The following is a 22331-nucleotide window of genomic DNA, read 5'->3' as shown; positions in this document are numbered from 1 at the left end:
GTCACGTCCTTCCGTTCAATTCTTTCGTGGAATACTCTTTTGTGCTACTAAGGTGATTTTCATAGCCCCACTTTTACTGTTTACTTAACTATTTATAACTTTTGGGGTAAGACACATGCTTGCTTTATAACTGTTTTACACTTAGACACAAGTACTAAATTTTTAACTATGCTGTCATGCTTTGATTCATGCTAAATTCCTACCGTAATATCGTCAATTGCTACGTTTAAATGCAAAATTAATTATTGTGAGTAGGCCTATTAAGAGTAACGTCTCTAACCATTCGACCGTTGGTCTTTGGTTACATAATAATGATTCCACGACACTGACAGTACAAGGTGTCATAGGGTAAACTTGTTTAGTAGCGATATTACAAAATGCAGCAACACTTTTAGATTGATATTTCTATATCAATCAACTTTAAACTAAATCTTGTGGTCTAAAACTTTGAATATTATTTATAAACCTATGAATTTCACTCAACCTTTTTGGTCGACACTTTAAACATGTTTTTTCTCAGGTGATGATTGAGCTAGCTGTTTGCAACTTTGTGATGATAGATTTGATGCTTGCATGGAGTCCACATCGCATATTATATTTTAGTTCATAAACATTTATTTTACATTTTAATAATAATGTAAACATGTATTACTGCTTCCGCTGTTTTATTAACAAAGGTTTTATTTAAAAAGTCTCATATAGAGTCGTCTTCGTTTATACAACTGTGTTATGATATGATTGGTCACAATTACCCCTGGTCCATTTTGGGGGGTGTGACATCTAGACATGAGTACTGCTTATCATCCACAAACTGATGGGCAGAGCAAAAGGACAATACAAATGTTTGAAGACATGCTACGAGCATGTGTTATTGATTTCGAAAATAATTGGGATCGACACCTTCCGTTAGCAGAATTTTTCTACAACAACAGCTACCATTCAAGCATTGAGATGGTGCCCTTTAAAGCACTTTATGGTAGAAAGTGCAGGTAGGGGATAGATAGATTACAGGTCCGGAGATAACAAAAGAAACTACCGAGAAGATCATCCAAATTCAACAACGGTTGAAAACTGCCCAAAGTCGACAAAAGAGCTACGCCGACATTAAAAGAAAAAATATAGAATTTGAAATTGGAGAGATGGTCATGCTTAAGGTTGCACCTTGGAAAAGCGTTGTTCGATTTGGTGAATGAGGGAAATTAAATCCAAGGTATATAGCACCATTCAAGATTATTGATCGTGTCAGACCAGTAGCTTACCGACTTGAATTACCACAACAACTCGCGGATGTACATAACACTTTCCACGTCTCAAATTTGAAGAAATGTTTTGCTAAAGAACTTCGTATGGCTGTACCACAACAACTTCGTGTGGTGTGATCTATCGGTTATTTTATACACCGATGGTGGGGTCGTAAGGACCGTGTGGTTTGATCTATTGGTTGTTTTATGCACCAATGGTGGGGTCGTAAGGACCGTGTTGTGGGAACTATCAGTTGTTTTATACGCCGATGGTGGGGTCGCGAGGACCATGTTGTGTGATTAGTGATGCGATAGCCGTGTTTCGCTCACATGTTGTTACGGGTGTGACGATCGTCGATTTTGTACACCTTGGGATCTAGCGTTGCCATAATCGTTTGGGCACTATCGGTTTTAACTGTTCTTATGATGTTACGGTAGTTGCGCATTGGTCGTATTGCGCACTACAAGGGATGTTAGTGATTGGTGTTATCCATAAGGATTCGTTTGGATCGGTCTTCATCGTTTCGGATTGTTGACTTTAGGATTGAGACTTGGTTGCTTTTAGCATTGTACTTGGTAATGGTACGCTAGAGGTTTGATATCTCGGTTCGAGATTGGTTGAGTTTTTCCCGATGTGAGGGATGGGGCATGGTCTTGGTGCTCGAAGTGTGATTTGATAAATCACGTGCGACGATTTCGGTTGTTAAAGGTGATTCATGGGGAAGAGTTGCCTAGGAAACTCAAATTGGGGCTATGTTTGAGGACCGTTGAGCGAGGTCTGTTCAGTTACGTGTTGCAGATCGCGAGGACGCGATCGTGTTTAAGTGGGGGAGAGTTGTAAGACCCTGATTTCTTTTTCAGACAAATGGGACGCCGTCCAAATGTTGGGACACCGTCCAAGAATGAAAGTTGGGACGCCGTCCAATGGTTGGGACGCCGTCCAACATAACTACGGGCCAGCTGTTATTTTATTTTAAAAAGGGGTATTTTGGTAAATTCACATGGGTGCCGGTTTGAAGCCTTCAAGGCTGATTCATTGATCACTTTGGATCATATTTCACCAACCAAAAACACTCTCAACCTTATCTAGAGAGAGAGGAGAGTTTTAGAGAGAGAGAGGTGGATTTGGAGAAGAAGGAGTCAGATTCTCGCAAAAGCTCGGGTTCTATAGTTGTTCATCTCGCTCCTAGCTACGTTGTGGTGGTATTGGTAAGCTCAAACTCCGAATTTCATTGCTTAGATTTGATATTCAATTTAGGGCTTTGAGCTAGTTTGTTGAGAAACCCTTTTAGATGATGAAATAGGTTTATAGTGACTTGTTATTCTTGTCACTTGGCGGGTTTTGGGTCGGTTGACGATTTGGCCTTGTTTAGGGTTTAATGGTGAGTTTAATCACTAGGTTTAGTGATTATGGAAGTGTTGGAACACTTTTGGGTGTGTTTGGTTGCCTAATTTTGAAATGGGTTAAAATTAGGGTTTTGGTGTCAAAATGGGTATGACACGTGTTTAACACTTGTGATCGGGCTTAATCGGTGTTTTAGGACCATTTTCCTTCGTGTTAGAGGATATTGGTTAGTATGGGCGCGTTTCGTGCTTGGAAGTGCAAATGGGTCGAATTTGCACTAGGTGTCAATTGGGTTGGTTTGTAAGTCAACCCTAATTGTGTTGTTGTGTTTGTGATAATGGAATAGGTACTTTCCATTTGGCGCGTTGCGGATTACTTGGAAGCATTCATCAATATGACTAGGTGAGTGTCAATATCCTATATGCATATGTATGTGTCAATATCCCTTCTCATATAGGTGGAATTGTTGGACTTATGTATAGGTCCAATTGGCACGATTGTGCATTTTGGTTGACTACCTTGGCGAGGTGTACACCTTGTATGTACGTTATCACATGGGCGTGTGATGTGGATTATATAACCCCAATAGCGAAGGGTTAATATTGTGAGTGGAATACCTATGTATGTATGTATGTACATGTTTTATGTGCCCGTAGTAATGGTGTCACATAGCCATTTTTGTGACCATAGTTGTGGGACATAGCCGTTTTGTCCAATTGATAATTATGCACATAGCCGTGTTTGTGCATATGGTGATGAGTAATAGCCGTGTTTTACTCCCACGTTGTTGCCCGTATTAATTGTTGCACATAGCCGTGTTTGTGCACATGATTGTGAGTAATAGCTGTGTTTTACTCACACATTGATCAAGTGATGCCATAGCCGTTTTTGGAACACTTGGGGGTGATGCCATAGCCGTTTTTGGAACACCTCGGGGGGTTAGCATGCCATAGCCGTGTTTGGAAGCTAACGGTTGTTATGAACATCGATGACTTGTTTCGCGAAGTCATTCCCTTGCGAAGATTTGGTTAACCATGGTTATTGTGTTGTAAGCGTAAGCAAATTATGTTATTCGAGATATATATATATATATATATATATATATATATATATATATATATATATATATATATATATATATATATATATATATATATATATATATTGTATACGTATAATGTTGTATTGTTGTGTTGTAGTTAACCCTCCGGGTGTAGCTTATTGGCGTTTTTCACATCGTCGTTGGTGAACTTACACTTTGTTGATATCTTTAACTTGTTGCTTAGAGGTAGTACGGTATGCTTAGTTTAGTTCCCTTATACATGGAAGCTTAGGTATGCGGTATTTGATATTTGTGTGGCGTGTCCATTTTATACATATATATGTATGTAGTATATTATCATTCACTAAGCGTTAGCTTACCCTCTCGTTGTTTACATTTTTATAGATTGCACGAATGCGGTGGCTCGGGTAAGCGCGGGGACTAGTGGACTTGCGTAGTTGCTTTAGGAGACTTGCTTTTGGATTTGATTAAGATTGGGTAGCGTGTCCCCAATCCCATGCTCGGTCTATGTTTTTGTATAAACTAATGGGTCGAAATAGTCACTTGTGGTATTTTGGGTCGATGTGGGCCCGGTGTCGTAAAACTCGGTTTTGCTTGTGAAAAAATCTTAGTTTAAACTATTGTAATCTATTGTGAAAGTGTTTTGGTTTAAAAGTGTCGGGAAGCGGGTTTTCGCCCGCGTATGTTCGAAAAACTGATCAGAATGTTTTAGTACATCTGGACGCCGTCCCAGTCTTAAGTGCTGGACGCCATCCAAGCTTTTGGACGCCGTCCAGATCAACCATTCCAGAAATTTTTTTTATTGTGGCACATTTTCGGAAGGTTAACGGGTTGGGTTGTTACAAGTGGTATCAGAGCATGGTCTAAGGGATTTAGGTGACTTGAGATAGGTGCATAGATTTAGACTTTTGTGTGTGCTTATTTGTTGCTGGACTTGTAGGATTACGGGTCGAACTGGGTTTAGTTAGTGCCTTGTTTATAGGTTGACTAACGTTTATATTAGTAATGCAGATATTATTAATATATGATTGTGTTGTGATGATAATTCTCGCGTGTGTTTATATCGCGTCGAATTTCGTTTATGTTCGTTTATAGCATCGAGCGAGATGGTCGTTGTACTAACAAGTCGATACGGCGTGTGTGCGTAATAAGGACTTGCAAACCTTATTACGGGTACAAATCGTGTCTAGCAAGTGATGTACGACGAGTGTTTAGCAAGATGGGGGCGGTATTGTGTGTGTGCGTTATACGTTCGTGATCTAATCGCTTTGCATTCCTTAGAATGGCAATCGAAAATGGGATCGAGACGAACAACGTAGAGTTTAACTCTAGAGTTGCGGCCGCCGTTGCGGAGCAAATGAGTGCATTTCGAGAAGAAATGGATAGGAGGTATTCCGAATTTCGAAATAGTGGTGAAATGGAGCATTGTCTTAAGAGCTTGATGAGAACTAAACCTCTGATGTATGACGGGAAACCGGATCATTTGGTTAGCACCACATGGATTTCGAATGTCGAAGGGTGTTTTCGTACTATTGAATGCCCTCCTGAGAAGAGGACAAGACTCGCTACTAGTTTGTTGCGGGGTAGGGCAAAGGATTGGTTGGATGGTAAGATTGATCTTGTCGGTGGTGAACCTTTTATGGCGTTATCATGGGACGGGTTTAAGAAGGAATTCTTCGAGGAGTTCCGGACTTCAGCCGATTTGTCGGAAATGCGTAATGAGTTGCGAAATTTGCAACAGGGTTCTAAGGATTTGAATACTCTCAAGACGACCTTTATGTCGAAGGCTCGTTTTTGCCCAGAGTATTTGGGGAATGATCGTTTGTTGATGGAGGATTTCTATCGAACTTTGAATGATGACTTGAAGAGTAAGATTAGTCGGGGTTACGCGAAGTCGTTTGCGGAATTATTCGCGGTGGCTAGAGGTTTTGAGTCGTATTCGCGATCGAATATTGGTGAACCTTCAAGTGAGAGAAGGGTTGTTTCGTATGGTGCTCCAAGTAAGAGGACTAAGGGTCCGAGTGTGAGCACGGGTGGTACACGGACGAGTATATCAGATTCTAGTGCATCTAGGTGTTATAAATTATGGCGTGAGGGATCATAAGTCTTGGGAATGTTCGGTGCCAAGGGGTGATGGCATGGTGTGCTTCCATTGCCAAGAAGAAGGACATCATAAGTCAGAGTGTCCCAAGTTAGCGGGGACGGGTGCGGCAAGGAGACGTTAAGGTACGTTTCGTTTTAATAAATATGTCCTTTGATTATTTATTGAGTGCCGTTGAATTTGATTTTGTAAAATGCCTTGTGTCGTGCATATTATTGTTATGGGTGACGTTCCTAATGGAAGTACCCTATAGTGATGTTTTGATTGTCAGGCGAAGGGCGTAAGACTTGGTGCAACCAAGCATTCCTTAGTATTGGGAATTGTTTCTACCAAGCCATATGTGTGGGCTTCGGTGTTCGATTGTTAAGCGCGTGTTCGCTATAGTGTGGAAGTTGATGAACCATGAGGTTCATCGGGTGGTTGGAACCCTTGAAATTGAGTGTTTTGAATCTCGATGTATGTTGGTAATGGAGTTTATATGACGCGACATTAGGTGCCTCTTTTATACCTACTAGCGTGGTGTTCAACTCCGATTGTGTTGCGGTTACGTTGTACTTAGGGTACCGGAGAAACCCTTAGGTACATGAGTGATTGGGTTGAAATCTGACAAACTAAACAATTGGATGATTGCGAGAGTATAGTTTGTGCATTTTGTGGTACACTTTTCGTTCAAAGTGTTTAGGGATTGGTTAAAACCCTTCGTGTGCTCAAGGTTTGGAGCACAATGTGGTGTTGGGTCGTGTGAACCCAATTGTTTGTAAAGTCTACCTTTGGTAGCATTGTACGGTTGTACGAGTTGTGGATATGGGACGTAGTTCCAAGTGGGGGAGTTACACTCCCGCACGAGGAAGTTTTAGTGTGAGATTTCGGATGATGTTTTTGGTAGATCCGGAAAATGTTGTCAAGTCCTGGTTTTAGTCGATTTGTGGTAGATTACAATTTCAGATAAATTGTACATATGGTTTGGATTTGAATTATCACCGAGGTGGTAATGCGGTAAATCTCGATTGAGAGATAATGGACGTGTTTGGTGAGCAAGGTGAAATCCTTCGATTAAGGGAGGTGTGTGTCGGATTCTCTTCTAGAGAATTATTGTTTTGTGCCTAAGTTTGATATAGGTGGTTCTTGCTCGAGTGTGTGAATGGTTAGTGGTATCCGTTAGGATTCACTATGGCGTAGCAGAGCGCAATGTTACGCTACTCGTCGTTCGAGGCCAAAAGGGCGTTGATTGATGAAGCATGACTTTCGGAGTCCGCTGACTTCATCATGGTATTGGTGATTGATGAAGCATGACCTTTAGGATCCGCTGACTTCATCATGGGAGTATGCGATTGGTGGAGCATGACCTTCGGAGTCCGCTGACTTCATCATGAGCGAGGTGTTATATCGGTGGAGCATGACCTTCGGGGTCCGCTGACTTCATCCGGTGTTGAGATTGGTGTAGCATGATCTTCGGGTCCGCTGACTTCATCATGGTAGTGGATCGCGTGTGGTTTCGGATTCACGATGACGCGTGTGGTTTCGGTCATCTTATTGTGGAAGTAAGTCGCGTGTAGTTCGGATTCACAAATGACTCGTGTGGTTTCGGTCATTGTATTGAGGAGTGAGTCTCGTGTAGTTCGGATTCACAAATGACTCGTGTAGTTCGGTCATTCCTCCGGGATAGTGACTCTCGTGTAGTTCGGATTCACTAAGGCGCATGTAGTTCGGCCAATCCCGATTGTTGTTGTGGTGAAGGTAGTGAGTCGCGTGTAGTTCATATTCACTAAGGCGCGTGTGTTTTCGGCCAGCCTTCATGTGGTGTGATCTATCGGTTGTTTTATACACCGATGGTGGGGTCGTAAGGACCGTGTGGTTTGATCTATTGGTTGTTTTATGCACCAATGGTGGGGTTGTAAGGACCGTGTTGTGGGAACTATCGATTGTTTTATAAGCCGATGGTGGGGTCGCGAGGACCATGTTGTGTGATTAGTGATACGATAGCCGTGTTTCGCTCACATGTTGTTACGGGTGTGACGATCGTCGATTTTGTACACCTTGGGATCTAGCGTTGCCATGATCATTTGGGCACTATCGGTTTTAACCGTTGTTATGATGTTATGGTAGTTGCGCATGGGTCGTATTGCGCACTACAAGGGATGTTAGTGATTGGTGTTATCCGCAAGGATTCGTTTGGTTCGGTCTTCATCGTTTCGGATTGTTGACTTTAGGATTGAGACTTGGTTGCTTTTGGCATTGTACTTGGTAATGGTACACTAGAGGTTTGATATCTCGGTTCGAGATTGGTTGAGTTTTTCCCGATGTGAGGGATGGAGCATGGTCTTGGTCCTCGAAGTGTGATTTGATAAATCGCGTGCGACGATTTCGGTTGTTAAAGGTGATTCATGTGGAAGAGTTGCCTAGGAAACTCGGATTGGGGCTATGTTTGAGGACCGTTGAGCGAGGTCTGTTCGGTTACGTGTTGCAGATCGCGAGGACGCGATCGTGTTTAAGTGGGGGAGAGTTGTAAGACCCTGATTTCTGTTTCAGACAAATGGGACGCCGTCCAAATGTTGGGACGCCGTCCAATAATGAAAGTTAGGACGCCGTCCAACATAACTACGGGCCAGCTGTTATTTTATTTTAAAAAGGGGTATTTTGGTAAATTCACATGGGTGCCGGTTTGGAGCCTTCAAGGCTGATTCATTGATCACTTTGGATCATATTTCACCAACCAAAAACACTCTCAACCTTATCTAGAGAGAGAAGAGAGTTTTAGAGAGAGAGAGGTGGATTTGGAGAAGAAGGAGTAGGATTCTCGCAAAAGCTCGGGTTCTATAGTTGTTCATCTCGCTCCTCGCTACGTTGTGGTGGTATTGGTAAGCTCAAACTCCGAATTTCATTGCTTAGATTTGATATTCAATTTAGGGCTTTGAGCTAGTTTGTTGAGAAACGCTTTTAGATGATGAAATGGGTTTATGGTGACTAGTTATTCTTGTCACTTGGCAGGTTTTGGGTCGGTTGATGATTTGTCCTTGTTTAGGGTTTGATGGTGAGTTTAATTACTAGGTTTAGTGATTATGGAAGTGTTGGAACACTTTTGGGTGTGTTTGGTTGCCTAATTTTGAAATGGGTCAAAATTAGGGTTTTGGTGTCAAAATGGGTATGACACGTGTTTAACACTTGTGATCGGGCTTAATCGGTGTGTTAGGAACATTTTCCCTCGTGTTAGTAGATATTGGTTAGTGTGGGCGCGTTTCGTGCTTGGAAGTGCAAATGGGTCGAATTTGCACTAGGTGTCAATTGGGTTGGTTTGTAAGTCAACCCTAATTGTGTTGTTGTGTTTGTGATAATGGAATAGGTACTTTCCATTTGGCGCGTTGCGGATTACTTGGAAGCATTCATCAAGACGACTAGGTGAGTGTTAATATCCTATATGCATATGTATGTGTAGGATGGGTGCGGGTCGGGTGAAGGGGTTCTCGGTTATAGAGCTCCCTTCTCATATAGGTGGAATTGTTGGACTTGTGTATAGGTCCAATTGGCACGATTGTGCATTTTGGTTGACTACCTTGGCGAGGTGCACACCTTGTGTGTACGTTATCACATGGGCGTGTGATGTGGATTATATAACCCCAATGGCGAAGGGTTAATATTGTGAGTGGAATACCTATGTATGTATGTACATGTTTTATGTGCCCGTAGTAATGGTGTCACAAAGCCGTTTTTGTGACCATAGTTGTGGGACATAGCCATTTTGTCCAATTGATAATTATGCACATAGCCGTGTTTGTGCATATGGTGATGAGTAATAGCCGTGTTTTACTCCTACGTTGTTGCCCGTATTAATTGTTGCACTCCGTATTTGTGCACATGATTGTGAGTAATAGGCGTGTTTTACTCACACATTGATCAAGTGATGCCATAGCCGTTTTTGGAACACTTGGGGGTGATGCCATAGCCGTTTTTGGAACACCTCGGGGGTTAGCATGCCATAGCCGTGTTTGGAAGCTAACGGTTGTTATGAACATCGATGACTTGTTTCGCGAAGTCATTCCCTTGCGAAGATTTAGTTAACCATGGTTATTGTGTTGTAAGCGTAAGCAAATTATGTTATTCGAGATATATATATATGTATATATATATATATATATGTATATATATATATGTATATATATATATATGTATATATATATATATATATATATATATATATATATATATATATATATATATATATATATATATATTGTATACGTATAATGTTGTATTGTTGTGTTGTAGCTAACCCTCCGGGTGTAGCTTATTGGCGTTTTTCACATCGTCGTTGGTGAACTTACACTTTGTTGATATCTTTAGCTTGTTGCTTAGAGGTAGTACGGTATGCTTAGTGTAGTTGCCTTATACATGGATGCTTCGGTATGCGGTATTTGATATTTGTGTGCCGTGTCCATTTTATACATATATATGTATGTAGTATATTATCATTCACTAAGCGTTAGCTTACCCTCTTGTTGTTTACATTTTTATAGATTGCACGGATGCGGTGGCTCGGGTAAGCGCGGGGAATAGTGGACTTGCGTAGTTGCTTTAGAAGACTTGCTTTTGGATTTGATTAGGATTGGGTAGCGTGTCCCCAATCCCATGCTCGGTCTATGTTTTTGTATAAACTAATGGGTCGAAATAGTCACTTGTGGTATTTTGGATCGATGTGGGCTCGGTGTTGTAAAACTCGGTTTTTATTGTGAAAAACTCTTAGTTTAAACTATTGTAATCTAATGTGAAAGTGTTTTGGTTTAAAAGTGTCGGGAAGCGGGTTTTCGCCCGTGTGTGTTCGAAAAACTGATCAGAATGTTTTAGTACATCTGGACGCCGTCCCAGATGGCTGGACGCCGTCCCAGTCTTAAGTGCTGGACGCCGTCCAAGCTTTTGGACGCCGTCCAGATCAACCGTTCCAGAAATTTTTTTTATTGTGGCACATTTTCGGAAGGTTAACGGGTTGGGTTGTTACAATTATGTAATCTCTCAAGTTTTGATGTTTATTTATTCTTGTTCCAACCGCAAATCAAATGATTTTAATATTATATTAACTCATTAAATCTATATTATATTTGAAGAATACATATATGAAAGTATATCTCCATAAAGATTGTAATTAAAGTTCTTTTGTACAAACTGTTAATTGTGAAAATATTTTAACGAGTAGGTAATACCCGAGAAATATTTATATCTCACATTAATATGTTGCATTATACATTCTTCAATTCTGATTCAATAATCAGTGACTATACTACTTACGTTCACAAGATATATGTATCCGTTCACTAAAGAACAACCATTTTCGTACAAATTCAATTACATATTCTAATTTTGACATATCAGAATCGAAGTAAAGCTTTAGCAGGTGTTATGTTCCTAAAGATTACTAAATTCATATATATATATTCATTCGTATTTTGTGATGAATTATCACGTCAAACCACGAAAATTAGAACCATTGATGGTTACATCCTACGCTTAAACACTTCAAATTCAAAATTCTTGAAAACACCTTGGATTGATAATCAATGATTCAGATTCGTTAACCTTGAGAATGCTGACGAAGCAGCAAAAGCTATAGGTGGTCTTAATGGCCAAAAGTTTGATGATAAAGAATGACATATTGAAAAAGCTCAGATTTAGAACTGAAAAACAGATTGAGCTAACCATGAAGGAGACCATGGACAAATCACAAGGACTAAACCTGTAATCAAAGAATCTAGATGATTCGAATTCTGATGAAAACCACAAAAGATCTCCTTACGCATTCTAAATCGTTACAGAAGAATTTTCCTCATTATCATTGGATCTTAGAAAATTTTAAGATATCATCGTATCTTTCGTTATAAATATCCTCTATATTTCTGAAGATACCTTCATAACTATTCTTGTCCGAAATTATTTATCACTTCGCACTATCTGTGTTACATAATAAAGGAAACTGTTTTAGTTTCTATATTTCTATAACATACAAGTTTAAATTTTGAATGATTTGAGGTAGTGTTGGGAATTGAAGCATGATTTAGTATAATATAATGACGTCAGGTCAACGTGATTATATTACAGTAAGTCATGCTAAATTTTTAATGGAAGATGATGATTCATAGACTTTATAATCATCATTTGCCATGTTACATGACTTTTACATTCTACTTAACCTCTGAACATATCAAGAACATATATTCTTGATAGTTGTATCCTTAGTAATTCTAGTAATTTGACAAATCAAATCGTGCTATTACCTTCCCTTCTTCTTTGTATATTATGATCATTCGAAACTCCATACCTACGAATTCTAGACCATTATTCGCTTGACTTGAAGTCAGGAAGGAAAAACAAGAGCATAGAGCTCCGACATATAAGGGAAAATATAAAGCCCGATAACAATACGGAAATTACAAACCGTGTATATCAATGCGTATAGCAACATAAAGACACGGGAGAATTAAAAACACTATAACCCTAAGGTAATTGTAGAAGTAAACAGATTCCTTTGGGGGTAAATGAAAAAGAAGAATGACAGAAACGATAGTCAGAAAAATATCCAGGATAAGAACTGGATGGAATATTTTCACAATCTTTGGAAGTATGAATCGAGAAAGAAAGTATAGAAGTGGTGAAGATAATGAAACAGAAGAAGCTAATTTATAGCAAAATTCTAGACACGACAATCAAGGCAATTTTAATTTCCTTAATTACCGGAGAATCAAATCTTATACAGATTATAAAGATTTCCTTTAAATTCCTTGAATTCCGGAAATCACCTTTAATTATGTCAAAAGTTAAGGCAAACTGATATTTCCTTATTTCAAACTTTTAAGATAACTTCATTTATACTCTTCCTATAATCGAATCGTTTTATCCATATTACCCAATATTGATAAAACAATATTTTCAACTCATATTCATCATTCTTGTTGTAAAGAATGACAATCTCTATCAAATTTCACGACTATGATTTTCATGAACTCCTCTTTATTTTGTCTACCCTAGCGTGGTGGCATAAATGCTCAAGGTTTAAATGAGCTCGATATTATTCATAACACATTTTATATATCCAATTTACTGAAATGACTTGTATAACATCATCATTTTGAATGATCTTCGCATTAATAATAAAATGCACTTCGTAGAAGAACTTGTAGAAATTACGGTTTCTATGATTTTAATTCTTGAAACAGAACAATATTCTATCCGTTGGAATTCACGCAAGGCCCCGAGCATACCTGGGAACGTGAAAACCAAATAAAACGTAAATATCCTCATCTATGTACGAACAACACCGATTAATGGCAACAACTAAATTTCGGGACGAAATTTCTTTTAACGGGTAGGTACTATAACAACCCTCATATTTCCATACCTGAATTGACTAATTTGACTATAGGGTTGTTATCCATACGTAATATATAATTAAATTTGACATTGATCAAATATTTATTTTTAGTCGACACTTTTTGTTAACTAAAGTTTACACTAATTATATAAAATAACTTTAGTTAATATTAATATTAATGCGTATTATATTTAAAACTATATGAAACATAATTATTAATTAAATGATAAGTTATTTTAATCATTATATATATATTTTTAGCTTATAAAAAAAGAGATTTTTTTTATAAATTAAATAATGAGCCCATAAATTTTGACTAAATATTTTCAAAAACAAAAACTTGTTAAAAACAATTTCAACATGTTTTTATTTTTTGTCAAAATTGGCACCTTTATTTTATTTATATTTTTTTTCACCAACTATTTTTTTCCTATAAATACCCCCTTCCATTTCATAAAAACTTGTATCAAATCTTTGGAAAAACTCTCTCACAAACTTGGGAAAGTACTTGAGGTATTTTCTATATTTTTTATCGAATTGCTTTTATTTTTTTGTATATTCTTTAAAAATTCAAATTTAATATATATAAATTATTTTTACATGTTATAATTAGTATTATAAGTATTATGATGTATAAAAATAATTTTGATAATTTATGGAATATTATTTATAATTAAATACGAATTATGTAGTATTTAAACATAAAAACAATATAAAATTCTTAATAAAATATTAAACAGTAATAAAAATAATTATAAATTTTTTTGAGATTATTATACTTTTATAAACAAGCAAAAATTATAAAAATTAAATAAATGGGACGGTTAGTATTTAAAAAGAATTTACTTTTTCATTATTCTAAACCGAGAGAAATAATAAAGAAAATAAAAAATAAATACAAACGTGTATTAAATATTTTTATAAAATTTTTATATGATTAGTAGCATCACTAGATACTTTAAAAAAATATAAAAATTTATTTTTAATTATTTTTCCTATTTATTTAATTATAGGCCGATTACAATGGTTAAATAATTAGAAAACATTAAATAAAAAATATTTTGATATAAAATTTGATTTAATAATTTTTATAATATTTTTAAATAATATAGAACATGTAAAAAATATAAAATTATTTATTTAGGTCGATTTAATATTTATTACCTAATTAAATTTGATTAATATAAACCGAGAATATATATAAAGAAAAGTGGGAAATAAATACAAAAACTTGATAAAATTAGTTTTATAAAATATCCTACTGAATTGTATAATTAACTAAGTTTATAAAAATTATAAATATAATATTTAATGAATTAATATTCGAATTAACATATATTAGTATGATTTACGATTAACATAAGTATATTACATATACTAAATTAATATTATTATTATAACTTACAGTTAATAACTAAGTATACTATATAATAAAGTATAATGCTTATAATGTAAATTAATAACAATACATTATTAATAAACACTTATTTTATAACTATACTAATTTAATAATAGTAACTTATAGTATATAATATAAGATAATCAAATTGTTAATACATTAATAAATATAATATAACATATATAATAACATATAAACCTAAAGTGAAGGTTAATCAAAGATAATGTACAATTCATGTGAACTTCATCGCTACTCACGGTCGTAATTGAATGATGTCTAGGTTGCCATTTATGGGTAAGCTTGTGGATCTCGAATGCCATGACTTAGATTCTGGTCAAGAGTCCTGGGCCCCCGGTTACATCTGGTCATTCCTGACTTATTTGATAGCAACGAAGTTTTAGTAAAGTTATACAATGTCTTGCTAAAGATTAACCCAAACTTTCTAAAATTGGAAAATTACTATAAGTGGAAACTTTCCATAAATAGTAACCTTCCGAAAATGGAAATTCTTTAGTGAACTATTACTATCAATATAGTACTATATACTATTGTCTGTTAGGCAATGTCTGATCATACGTTCTATCTCTAGGTTGAGATCTCGGTCACGTCCTTCCGTTCAATTCTTTCATGGAATACTCTTTTATGCTACTAAGGTGATTTTCATAGCCCCACTTTTACTGTTTACTTAACTATTTATAACTTTTGGGGTGAGACACATGCTTGATTTATAACTGTTTTACACTTAGACACAAGTATTAAATTGTTAACTATGCTGTCATGCTTTGATTCATGCTAAATCCCTACCGTAATATCGTCAATTGCTACGTTTAAATGCAAACTTAATTATTGTGAGTAGGCCTATTGAGAGTAACATCTCTAACCATTCGACCGTTGGTCTTTGGTTACATAATAATGATTTCACGACACTGACAGTACAAGGTGTCATAGGGTAAACTTGTTTAGCAGCGATATTACAAAATGCAGCAACACTTTTAGATTGATATTTCTATATCAATCAACTTTAAACTAAATCTTGTGGTCTAAAACTTTGGATATTATTTATAAACCTGTGAATTTCACTCAACCTTTTTGGTTGACACTTTAAGCATGTTTTTTCTCAGGTGATGATTGAACTAACTGTTTGCAACTTTGTGATGATAGATTTGATGCTTGCATGGAGTCCACATCGCATATTATATTTTAGTTCATGAACATTTATTTTACGTTTTAATAATAATGTAAACATGTATTACTGCTTTCGCTATTTTATTAACAAAGGTTTTATTTAAAAAGTCTCATATAGAGTCGTTCTCGTTTATACAACAGTGTTATGATATGATTGGTCACAATTAACCCTGGTCCATTTTGGGGGGTGTGACATCTAGACATGAGTACTGCTTATCATCTACAAACTGATGGGCAGAGCGAAAGGGCAATACAAATGCTTGAAGACATGCTACAAGCATGTGTTATTGATTTCGAAAACAATTGGGATCGACACCTTTCGTTAGCAGAATTTTCCTACAACAACAGCTACCATTCAAGCATTGAGATGGCGCCCTTTGAAGCACTTTATGGTAGAAAGTGCAGGTAGGGGATAGATAGATTACAGGTCCGGAGATAACAAAAGAAACTACCGAGAAGATCATCCAAATTCAATAACGGTTGAAAACTGCCCAAAGTCGACAAAAGAGCTAGCCGACATTAAAAGAAAAAATATAGAATTTGAAATTGGAGAGATGGTCATGCTTAAGTTTGCACCTTGGAAAGGCATTGTTCGATTAGGTAAATGAGGGAAATTAAATCCAAGGTATATAGGACCATTCAAGATTATTGATCGTGTCAGACCAGTAGCTTACCGAATTGAATTACCACAACAACTCGCGGCTGTACATAACACTTTCCACGTCTCAATTTTGAAGAAATGTTTTGCTAAAGAAGATCTCACTATTCCATTAGACGAAATCCAAATCAACGAAAAACTTCAATTTGTCGAAGAACCCGTCGAAATAATGGATCGTGAGGTTAAAAGACTTAAGCAAAACAAGATACCAATTGTTAAAGTTCGATGGAATGCTCGTAGTGGACCCGAGTTCACCTGGGAATGAGAAGATGAGATGAAGAAAAAATACCCGCACTTATTTCCAGAAGATACGTCAACACCTCCAACTGCTTAAAATTTCGGGACGAAATTTATTTAACGGGTAGGTACTGTAGTGACTCGAACTTTTCCATGTTTATATATATTAAATGAAATTGTTATTTACATTATTAAGTGTTTCCAACATGTTAAGCAGTCAAACTTGTTAAGACTTGATTAATTGAAATAGGTTTCATATAGACAATTGACCACCCAAGTTGACCGGTGATTCACGAACGTTAAAACTTGTAAAAACTATATGATGACATATATATGATTATATATATAGTTAACATGATATTATGATAAGTAAGTATCTCATTAGGTATTTTAACAATGAGTTATATATATAAAATTGAGTTTATTGAATTAAGAAACTCGAAACGATATATATAACGATTATCTTTATAACAACGTCTTACTAAATACATATGAATCATATTAAGATATTGATACACTATGTTTAATCATGATAAATGATAAGTAAACATGTCATTAAGTGTATTAACAATGAACTACATATGTAAAAACAAGACTACTAACTTAATGATTTCGAATCGAGACATATATGTAACGATTATCGTTGTAACGACATTTAACTGTATATATATCATACTAAGATATATTATATATCATAATATCATGATAATGTAACAATTTAAAATCTCTTTAAATATAATAAACAATGGGTTCACAACATTTAACAAGATCGTTAACCTAAAGGTTTCAAAACGACATTTACATGTAACGACTAACGATGACTTAACGACTCAGTTAAAACGTATTTACATGTAGTGTTTTAATATGTATTCATACAATTTTGAAAGACTTCAAGAAACTTATCAAAGTACTTTTAGTTAACAAAAATGCTTACAATTACATCCTCATTCATTTTCATCAACAATTCTACTCATATGCACCCGTATTCGTACTCGTACAATACACAGCTTTTAGATGTATGTACTATTGGTATATACACTCCAATGATCAACTCTTAGCAGCCCATGTGAGTTACCTAACACATGTGGGAACCATCATTTGGCAACTAGCATGAAATATGTCATAAAATTACAAAAATATTAGTAATAATTCATGACTTATTTACATGTAAATAAAATTACACATCCTTTATATCTAATCCATATACCAACGACCAAAAACACCTACAAACACTTTCATTCTTCAATTTTCTTCATCTAATTGATCTCTCTCAATTTCTATCTTCAACTTCTAAGTGTTCTTCATAAATTCTATAATTTCTAGTTTCATAAAATCAAGAATACTTCCAAGTTTGCTAGCTTACTTCCAATCTTGTAAAGTGATCATCCAACCTCAAGAAATCTTTCTTATTTACAGTAAGATATCTTTCTAATACAAGGTAATACTCATATTCAAACTTTGATTCAATTTCTATAACTATAACAATCTTATTTCGAGTGGAAATCTTACTTGAACTTGTTTTCGTGTCATGATTCTGCTTCAAGAACTTTCAAGCCATCCAAGGATCCTTTGAAGCTAGATATATTTTTTTCATTTCCAGTAGGTTTATCCATAAAACCTTAGATAGTAATGATGTTCATAACATCATTCGATTCATATATATAAAACTACCTTATTCGATGGTTTAAACTTGAAATTAATAGAACATAGTTTAGTTAATTCTAAACTTGTTCGCAAACAAAAGTTAATCCTTCTAACTTGACTTTTAAAATCAACTAAACACATGTTCTATATCTATATGATATGCTAACTTAATGATTTAAAACCTGGAAACACGAAAAACACCGTAAAAATGGATATACGCCGTCGTAGTAATACCGTGGGCTGTTTTGGGTTTGATAATTAAAAACTATGATAAACTTTGATGTAAAATTTTTTCTTCTGGAAAAATGATTTTTCTTATGAACATGAAACTATATCCAAAAATCATGGTTAAACTTGAAGTGGAATTATGTTTTTCAAAATGGTCATCAAGACGTCGTTCTTTCGACTAAAATGACTACCTCTTACAAAAACAACTTGTAACTTATATTTCCAACTATAAACCTATAATTTTTCTGTTTAGATTCATAAAATAAAGTTCAATATGAAACCATATCAATTTAATTCACTCAAAACGGATTGAAAACGAAGAAGTTATGGGTAAAACAAGATTGGATATTTTTTGATTGTTGTAGCTGCGGGAAATATTGTAACAATTATATACAAATAATATCCTAGCTAACTTATATTGTATTATACATGTATTATAATATATTATGTAATCTTGGGATACCATAGACATGTATGCAAATGTTTTGACATATCATATCGACCCATGTATATATATTATTTGGAACAACGATAAACAATCTATATGCAGTAATGTGTGAGTTAGCTATACAGGTTTGAGGTTGATTCCAAAAATATATATACTTTGAGTTGTGATCTAGCCTGAGACGTATATACACTGGGTCGTGGATTGGGTTAAGATAACATATATAAATTTATTTCTGTACATCTAACTATGGACAACTAGTTGTAGGTTACTAACAAGGACAGCTGACTTAATAAACTTAAAACATTAAAACGTATTAAAAATGTTGTAAATATAATTTGAACATACTTTGATATATATGTACATATTTATTATAGGTTCCTGAATCGACCAGTGGCCAAGTCTTACTTCCCGACAAAGTAAAAATATGTGAAAGTGAGTTATAGTCCCACTTTTAAAATCTAATATTTTGGGATGAGAATACATGCAGTTTTATAAATGATTTACAAAATAGACACAAGTACATTAAACTACTTTCTATGGTTGAACGATCGAAGCCGAATATGCCCCTTTTTACTTGGTAACCTAAGAATTAGTAAACCATTCTACTAATTGACATGTATCCTAAAGATAGATCTATTGGGCTCAACAAACCTCATCCGTTGTAGCGGATGCTTTAGTACTTCGATGTTGTTTTATTATGTCCGATGGATATCCCGGAATGATAGGGGATATTCTTATATGCATCTTGTTAATGTCGGTTACCAGGTATTCACCATATGAATGATTTTTATCTATATGTATGGGATGTGTATTGAAATATGAAATCTTGTGGTCTATTATTACGATTTGATAAATATATAGGTTAAACCTATAACTCACCAACATTTTTGTTGATGCTTAAAGCATGTTTATTCTCAGGTGATTATTAAGAGCTTCTGCTGTTGCATGCTAATATATGGACAAGATTTGGAGTCAGCATGCTTGTATAATATTGTTTAAAACTGCATTCAAAATTTTCTTTGTTGTAACATATTAATATTGTAAACTAATATGTATTGGTAGTGTGTAAGTGTGATATTTTTTAGATTATCATTTCTGATAATCTAGGTGGTGTCCTTTAAACCTTCTCGATAAAATAAAGGTTATGGTTTGTTTTAAAAACGAATGCAGTCTTTGAAAAACGTCTCATATAGAGGTCAAAACCTCGCAACGATATCAATTAATATGGAACGTTTATAATGAATATGAACGGGACATTTCATATATTCTCCTCAGATGTAACATGGATTTTAATGAGTTAATACTAAATTAAACTCATTCGATTTACGGTTGGAACTAGAATTGAATAATCCCTTGAAGGCTTTAGAGATTACATAAGTATTTCTTCAATAATATTGAAATTATGAATCAATACTTCGTTATTTGTTGGGGCGTGATGTTGGTTTTCGTTAAATTCTTGTGAACTTCGCAAAGTACGAATGATGTTATCTGAAAAGTTTCGGTTACATTGATGATGAAAGTGTAAAATCAAATATATACTTGATTTATTAGGAATTGGAATTTGTTGAATTGAGACAGAGATTGTAGTTAACGATGGTTAAGTTGCGGGCGAAGGACGTACATTATTGCATATTTGTAATATGAATTAACCGATAGTTAAGATTCACACACAATAGCTTAGCACAGAAAGATTTATTTTTATATCAAAATATATATATATAAAATATACATATAATTTCTTCAGAGGGAATGAGTTAATTCTTCATAATTCGTTGATACAATATACGCGTTATTGATTCGTAATGATGTCCACAGTGATTCTTGAACTGACGGGGTTTGTGATGTTATAGGTGTTGTTGATTCTGATGTTGACTGTACTGACGATGCTGGTGACGCTGACGGTACTATTGATGCTGTTGGTAAAACAAGTTTAGCTTGTTAATCACACACTATTTTTGTCAGGGTTTCTACTCTTCATTCTATCATTTTGGTTCGCTTAACTGGTTTATGGTTAGGGCTAGATTAGATAATCTCTAAGACTTTAGAGATTACATAATCACCGCAGAATGTTTCTCCAATGAAGTTATGAATTAATACTTCGTCAGTTATTGTTGTTGGTACTCCTTGGTATCTATGGTGCGTATGACATTGATGCTCGTGGAATAGATTGTGAAGTTGAGGTTTACGATGCGGTTGTGGTTGGGGGTGGTAATGGTACTGTTAGCGTTGATGATGGTGGTACTTGTTATGCTGCTGGTGCTGCTGCTGGTGTTTGTAATCTTTGCACCATATTCTCTAAAGCCACTACCCGAGCGCGAAGCTCGTTGACTTCTTCTATTACACCGGGGTGATTGTCGGTTCGGACGAGCGGATAAATAAAATCTAAAATTTGATGCAATATATAATCGTGACGAGATACTCTGGAAATGAGAGAGGAAATGGTGTTTCGGACAGGTTCGCCGGTAAGTGCTTCAGGTTCTTCGTCAATAGGGCAATGTGAAGGATGGAAAGGATCGCTTTCTTCTTGTCTCCAATGATTAAGGAGGCTACGAACACATTTCCAATTCATCCAGAATAGATGATGGCTGATTGGTTGCTCCATTCCGGTCACACTGCTTTCGGAGCTTAAGTGAGATTCCATTTCGGAATCCGAGTGACTTGAACTGATGACAAATTCCATTTCGTACGATTGGATAAAGGATTTTTCGATATAAAATAATTTTCTGGCTATCGGATGGTATTCTAATTACATAGAATATCCATATATATAGAACAAAAGATTTTGTAGATTACGGAGGAATTTGCGGAATATGTCAGGCAAAGTTTACAGTAATAGATACGATAAGATATGATTTAGTAGATACGCTAAGTTATGAATTTTGTCTGTACACTATTCATGCAATCAATGCAGCAAGACGTGTCTAGACTTAAGAATGATAAGCAGGTAATTTTCTACGGATGATAAGTAGATGATTTCTGACACAAAATGATAAGCAAAACTTTTGACATACAGACACGGTCGAAGTCCAGACTCACTAATGCATCCTAACGACTTATCAGTTAGACACACTAATGCAGACCTGGTTCGCTAAGACCACGGCTCTGATACCAACTGAAAGGACCCGTTCATATACATTATAAACGATTCACAATAGTTGATTACATCGCGAGGTATTTGACCTCTATATGATACATTTTACAAACATTGCATTTGTTTTTAAAAGACAAACTTTCTTTACATCAAAAATTGACAGGCGTGCATACCATTTCATAATATCCACTGTCCAACTATAAATTGACTTAATAATAATCTTTGATGAACTCCATGACTCGAATACAACGCTCCCGAAATATGCTATGAAAGACACCAAGTAATATCTTGAAAATGAGCAAATGCACAGCGGAAGATTTCTTTCAATCCTGAGAAT

Source organism: Rutidosis leptorrhynchoides, chromosome 11 (genome assembly GCF_046630445.1).
Source record: "Rutidosis leptorrhynchoides isolate AG116_Rl617_1_P2 chromosome 11, CSIRO_AGI_Rlap_v1, whole genome shotgun sequence".
Taxonomy (NCBI): domain Eukaryota; kingdom Viridiplantae; phylum Streptophyta; class Magnoliopsida; order Asterales; family Asteraceae; genus Rutidosis; species Rutidosis leptorrhynchoides.
This window is presented reverse-complemented; position numbering follows the sequence as displayed.